Here is a 7,265-nt window from a genome sequence, read left to right on the forward strand (position 1 = left end):
AGCCTAATTTTAGATATTTAGGATTGAAATTTTTGCCTTAAATACACAGTGAAGGCATGACAACTATTTATTATAGTTAGGGCCCTACCAAATTCATGGTCCATTTTGGTCAATCATGGTCGTGGGATTTTTCAAATGGTAAATGTCATGATTTTATATATTTAAATCTGAAATTTAATGGGGATATAATTGTGGTCCTGACCCAAAAGGGAATTAAGTGGGAGTTGTAAGATTATTATATGGGGGTTGTGACTTGCTATTACCCTTACTTCTGGGCAACTGGAGAGTGGTGGCTGCTGACCAGGAATCAAGCTGTGAAGGCACAGCTACCCTGCTGGCAGTAGCATAGAAGGAAGGATGCATGTTATGGTGTTGCAACCCTTCATTCTGCTTTGCTGCCTGCAGAGCTGAAGCCTTAGCAGCTGCCACTCTTCAGCTGCTGGTGGGGTGCTGCCTTCAGAGCTGGGCGCCAGGCCAGTATTGCAACCTCTGCTGTCCAGTTGTCCAGCTCTGAAGGTAACTCAGAAGTAAGGGTGACTATACCATGACCTTCCTAAAATGACCTTGTGATTCCCCCTGCAACTTCCATTTGGGTCAGGACCCCCAATTTATAAAACATTGTTCTCCCACTGTTAAATCTGTATAGTACAGGATAAAAGCACACAAAAGACCAGATTTCACAGGAGGACACCACATTTCACAGTCCATGACACATTTTGCATGGCTGTGAATTTGGGAGGGTGCTAACTATAGTGATGGGCTCCAGTATCTAGATAGTTACAGTTCTTGTCTTTGTTGCTGCAGTTTGACTGACCAGGCTGCTACAGCGCAAAGGTGAAACAGTTTACACTGAGCCTTTGATTAAACGTCATATATTTTTAATAGGAGATTAGATTTTGTCAGGAGAGACGATATTTTCAGCAGCCACCATTTTCTATGTGCAATTTTTTGGTGTTTTAGCCGGTTGGCCACAAACTGCACAGTAATTAATGAGATCCTGTAGCAGGAAGTTACCTTACAACCATTGCTCACGTGCTTTTATCGAGAAAGGCGTTCATACAACCCCATAACTAATGTAAAACGTTCCCCAGGCAGGATAATTATACACTTCATGCTGATTCTCAATGGCAGCATTGTCACTGGGTTTCTGACAAGCATCTGCTTAGACCTCACTCCTTCCTCCTTTTATCACATTCTGTGGGAGGCTGACAGAGCCCACGTACCAAATTGTTACTGTTCAGATTCACCACAGCTAGTAATTAGAAAAGTTGATGTACAGTGGAGCACAGCAGCAATCTCTTGCTGCAAAGAAAGAAGCAGCTAACTTTAGAATTTGGAGAAAGACAAAGGGTAGTCACACAGTTCATTAAGGACTGCGCAGGTTCAAGCAGACAGGGAAGAGTAAGAGCCAGACAAATGCACATTCCTATTTCTGGGACCTACATTAGTTTAAAAAATAAATTTTCTTGAGAAGTGATTTTGACAGGGCCCAGAGCTTTGGCGGAGGAGAGCAGGGCAAAAGGGGTAGTTGCCTCAGGACCCATCAAAGGGACCCAGGGCTCCAGCTGCCACCACTGTCACTGTTGGAAAGAATCTGGACACCATATATGAAGCAAGCAGAAGGGTTTATTAACACACAGCGCTGGTGTAGTGTCACTTCGCTTGTTAGGCTTGGTGAACACTGCCAGGTTACAGCTAATTATATAGGATGCTGAATAGTAATAGAGAGGTAGCCGTGTTAGTCTGATCTTGCTAAAACAAAAGGAAAAACTATGTAGCACTTTAAAGACTAACAAAATGGTTTAATAGGTGATGAGCTTTTGTGGGCCAGACCCACTTCCTCAGATCATATTCTGGAAGAGAATTGGCATGACCAATTGGCATGACCAATATATAGTCATGCCAATTCTCTTCGGGTATGTCTACACTACAATGTTAGTTCGAACTAACGGACGTTAGTTCGAACTAACATTCATAGGCGCTACACTAGCGCTCCGCTAGTTCGAATTTGAATCGAACTAGCGGAGCGCTTAGTTCGAACTAGGAAAACCTCATTTTACGAGGATTAAGCCTAGTTCGAATTTACTAGTTCGAATTAAGGGGTGTGTAGCCCCTTAATTCGAACTAGTGGGAGGCTAGCCCTCCCCAGGTTTCCCTGGTGGCCACTCTGGCCAACACCAGGGAAACTCTATTGCCCCCCTCCCGACCCCGGACCCTTTAAAGGGGCACAGGCTGGCTACGGTGCCCGTGCCAGGTGCAAGCCTGCCAGCACCCAGCCAGCAGACCCTGCACCTGGCACGGCACAGAGCCACCCACCCGATGTCCCCCAGCCCACCCCCCTCTTCCCGGGACCAGGCTGGCGGCTCCCGGGAGCTTGCCCAGGACCGCAAGAGGCGGGCACCTTCCTGGGCTAGTGCGGACATCGTGGACCTCGTCCACGATCTCCGCACTAGGCACAGGAAAGTGGCTGTCTAGGGCAGGAGAGCTGCCAGCCTGGCCACCCAGGAGCAGGTTTGCATGAAAATCAAGGGGGTCCACTGAGACCCCCGACCCTGAGCCCTGAGCTTACAATGGCCGTCCTGGGTCAGACCAAAGGTCCATCTAGCCCAGTAGCCTGTCTGCCGACAGCGGCCAACCCTAGGGACCCTGGAGGGGATGGACCGAAGACAGTGACCAAGCCATTTGTCTCGTGCCATCCCTCTCCAGTCTTCCACAAACTTTGGGCAGGGACACCACTCCTACCCCCTGGCTAAGACTACTCCATGGACCCAACCTCCATGACTTGATCTCACTTCCCTTTCAACTCTGTTCTAGTTGTAGCCTTCACAGCCTCCTGCAGCAAGGAGTTCCACAGGTTAACTATTTGCTTTGGGAAGAAGAACAACTTTCTCTTACTAGTTTGAAGCCTGCTACCCATTCCTTTCCTTTGGTGTCCTCTAGGCCTTCTTTATGGGAACTCATGAAGAACTTTTCTCAATGCACCCTCTCCACCCAACCCTTGCTTTTAGAGACCTCTATCCTGTCCCCGCTCCATCTCCTCTTTTCTAAGCTGAACAGTCCCAGTCTCTGTAGCCTTTCTTCATCTGGGACCTGTTCCCAACCCCTGATCATGTTAGTTGCCCTCCCCTCTCCCAGCCTTTCTCTTCCCCTCTCCCACCTCCTTTTCCCAGTCTCCCCCAGTTTTGTTCAGTAAAGACAGAGTCAATGTTGGAAGAAACATTATCTTTATTTTGTACATCAGGAAGGGGGGCTAGGGAGGGGTAAGTGGAAGGAGGTGAGGGAGGAATGGGGTTCGAGCCCCCGATGGGGAGGACTGGGCTGGCTCTGCGGGCTTCTGGGGGTGGAAGCTCTCCTGCAGCCCCCCAATTGCCCCCTCTCCCCAGATGGCAGCCTGCGGCAAGTGCAGCCGGGCTGATGGCCGAGTGGTGTGATGTGCCCAGTGTGGGCACTCCGGGCACTCCAAGCCAGGACTGATTTTCAAGCAGGGCACTCCTGAGAACTGTCTGTCCGGGGTGGGGGTCGGGTCCCTTTAAGCGCAGCCCTCGGCTAGCCTGAGACAGCGGCTCCACGCTCTAAGTCCTCCTCTGATGCCCTGCTGGCACTGCTTCCGGCCATCCTTAAGCCCTGTTCAGGGTTCACTCAATGTGGACATGCTAGTTCGAATTAGCAAAACGCTAATTCGAACTAGTTTTTAGTTCTAGATGCGTTAGTTCGAATTAGCTTAGTTCGAATTAACTAATTCGAACTAAGTTAGTTCGAATTAGCGCTGTAGTGTAGACATACCCTTCCAGAATATGATCTGAGGAAGTGGGTCTGGCCCACAAAAGCTCATCACCTATTAAACCATCTTGTTAGTCTTTAAAGTGCTACATACTGGTAGTTTTCCCTTTTGTATATAGGATGCTTAATGGACGGATGAAGTGATGGGGGGGGGGGGGAGAGAGGGAGAAATCCAGGACCCCTGGATAGGTGCTAATCGTAAGGCACAAAGAAGCAATAATCTAAAGGTTCCATAGTATTTTCTACCCATAGGTTAGAGAATACCTTATATCTAGTTAAACAAGTATTTAAACAAAGCAGACATCAATTATCAGTTATGTATTAAGTGGCGATGTGTCTGTTAGCTTCAGGAAGGTATCTTTGCAAGGATGTGATCCATTGGTGTTGCACCTGGAGATTAAAGCAGAGACAATAAGCATTTGTTCCTAGCACCATTGAATGTGTTATGTCCTGTCTCTCACCGTTGTCTGGATCGTTAGCTCCATGATGACCTTCCTCCGATGAGCTAAGCGGGGTGGGAAGGTAACCATCATGTACTGGGTTTGTGTGATAGTTTCAGACTTGAAATTTAGAATAGGGGTTCTTAACAGAATATCATAGCCTGTCTCAGAAATTTTTACCCTGTGTGGAGTGTTGCTCCACACAGCTATGAGGGCTGGGGGGACACCATAGTCCAGGCTGCCCAGTCCCATCCCTTCCACCTGAAGCTGTGCCCCCGTCTGAGGGTGGGAACCGCCTCCCGTTGCCCTGGGCCCAAGGGTGGCTGTAGGCTCAGCTAAGTCTGGCTATTTACCCCTGCTGAGGACCTGGTCTTAAGCATTGTTTTGACCATGAGCGGTCGATGAGGGTAGAGCCGGAGAAGACAAGCCTCCAGCCCCACTTCCAGCCCTGCCCCTTCCCTGAGGCTCTGCCCTCACAGGAGCCAAGCCACCTCCCTACCATGGGGAGGCGGAGCAGTGCACCATGTGCACCCCCACCACCACAAGGAGGGGAGTGTAGGTGGGCATGTGTGCATGTCCCAGCTTCCCCAGTCCTGGAGCACAGGGAGAGCACACGGCTCCAGAATCCTTGGACCAGGAGCATGGAGAGGCAGGAGGGTGCATGTCCCCAGCCTCCCCAGTCCCAGAGCACAGGGAGGGCGGGCACTCAGGGGCAGCAATACTCTGCCCCCAGTCTGCCTACAGTAGGTATTCTGGAGGTGGAGTGTGGGCGGGGGCCAGGCTGGCAGTTTCTTCCCTCTAGGATACCAGCCATCCATGGTTTTGACTACTCTTTGCACTAGTGTTCCTTCTTTCCCCCAATCTCGCCATCTTTTGGGTACCCCTTGCACTTTGCCTCTTGGCCTGTCTGTTTTTCTTTTCCTTTCTGTATTTAGGGTTGGAGCCTATAAAGATTTAAGCAGAAAACTTTTCAGCCCCCATCAGTTACATTGCCCCCCCCACCACTCACTGTCACATAGATGAATGAGATCCAAAGAACTTTGTGATGCAAGAGTATCTGAATCAGTAAACTCCTTCTTATGAGCAGCCCCAGTGTTCATAACACAGATCACCATGGAGTTTCAGGTCTTCATTTCCTTGGCAGGCTATGCTTTTCATTCTTCCCAAACCGGTGTGACCACAGTCTCCAAAACTGCTGACAGTTTCAGGTGCACTGGGAGCTAAAGACCATTTGGATGTTATTTTTAAACTTTGGGTATTTTTTCTTCTGTGACTAGATCCACAAACCTTTCCTTCCAATTTCTTTTAGTTAAATCTTTAATATCAGAGCAATCAAGCCTTTGATGATACTTTTAGACCCTGAAAGAAGAATTCCCTTGTTATATTTACAATATTTTCTTTGTCATAAAATTGTAGAGGGTCATTTTAGGTCTTTGTTCTGATGCTGAACTGCAAGCTGTGAGTAGATTGCAGTAGTAAACCCATTTATATATAGTACAGGTGCAGCAGAGTCAGAAATATTTCATGATTTCCTAAGTAGTAAAACTCTTGTTCAGATAAACATGTCCCAATAACACTGTGCTTTCGTATTTAGAGTCTGGATTTGTAAAACTTTCTTTTAGTGGGGGTTAGTAGCAGAGTGGCTCTGTCCAGTTCTCTTGTGTTATTTTATCCTGCCACCAATTCCACTGCAAAGAGAAATTCAGGAACACAGTAAGTTTCACTTAGAAATCTGCTGGGAGTGCAGAGCCAGCTGAAAGAAACTGAATTGGACAAGAGCCTGGTGCTTGGATAGATCTGATCAGACTGGGGCTTGATGGGTACATCTTCGCTAGCTAGACTAAGTGTTGAGTTGCCAACTGTCTAGTCTCACAAACCCAAACAGCCTTGTCCTGCCCCCTGCCTCACCTCCTACCCTGAGGCCCCACACCTGCCCTGCCCTTTCTCTGAGGCCTGGTCCAACCCCACTCACTCCACCTCTCCCTCCATCATCTACTCTCCCCCACCCTCATTCACTTTCACTGCACTGGGGCAGAGGGTTGGGATGCGGGGGGGGGGGGGATACGTGTAGGCTCTGGGTTGGGGCTGAGGGGTTAGTGTGTGGGCAAGAGCTCCCAGCTGAGCCTGGAGCAGGAGGTTGGGGTACAGGTGCAGGGTACGGGTGCAAGCTTTGGGAAGGAGTTAGGGTTCTAGAGGGGCTCAGGGCAGGGGGGTTGGGATGCCAGAGAGGGCGAGGGGTATAAGATCTGGAAGGGAATTTGGGCCTGGGAGGGGGCTCAGGGCTGGGGCAGGGAGTTCAGGGTACAGGAGGGGGCTCAGGGTGGTGACTCCAGCCAGGCAGCACTTACCTCACGTAGCTCCTGGTCAGAAGTGCAGGAGGGCTAAGGTAGACTCCCTTCCTGTCCTGGCCCCCCGCCATTCCCAGAAACAGCACATCCCTGTGTCCCCTGGGGGTACGGGAGGGCAGGTACTTCCCCACAGTTCCCATTAGCTGCAGTTCCCAGTCAATGGGAGCTATGGAGTTGGCATACAGGGCAGAGGCAACACATGGAGACACCCCCCACCTCTGGGACAACAGGGACATGCCATCTGCTTCCAGGAGCAGCATGGGGCTAGGGCAGGCAAGGAACCTGCCTTAATCCTGTGCCACCACTGGACTTTTAGGCTGTATGTAGACTGGCCAGTTTTTCCAGAAAATCAGCCTCTTTTCCAGAAAAACTTGCCAGCCGTCTACACTGGCCACTTGAATTTTCGTAAAAGCACTGACTTCCTACTGTAAGAAATCAGTGCTTCTTGCGGAAATCCTATTCTGCTCCTGTTCAGGCAAAAGTCCCTTTGCGCAAAGCTTTTGCGCAAAAGGACCAGTGTAGACAGCCCAGATTTGTTTTCCACAAAAAAGCCCCAATCGCGAAAATGGCAATCGGGGCTTTTTTTCGGAAAAGCACGTCTAGATTGGCACGGACGCTTTTCCGCAAAAAGTGCTTTTGCGGAAAAGCATCCGTGTCAATCTAGATGCTCTGTTCTGAAAATGCTTTTAACGGAAAA

Source organism: Pelodiscus sinensis, chromosome 14, assembly GCF_049634645.1.
Source record: "Pelodiscus sinensis isolate JC-2024 chromosome 14, ASM4963464v1, whole genome shotgun sequence".
NCBI lineage: Eukaryota > Metazoa > Chordata > Testudines > Trionychidae > Pelodiscus > Pelodiscus sinensis.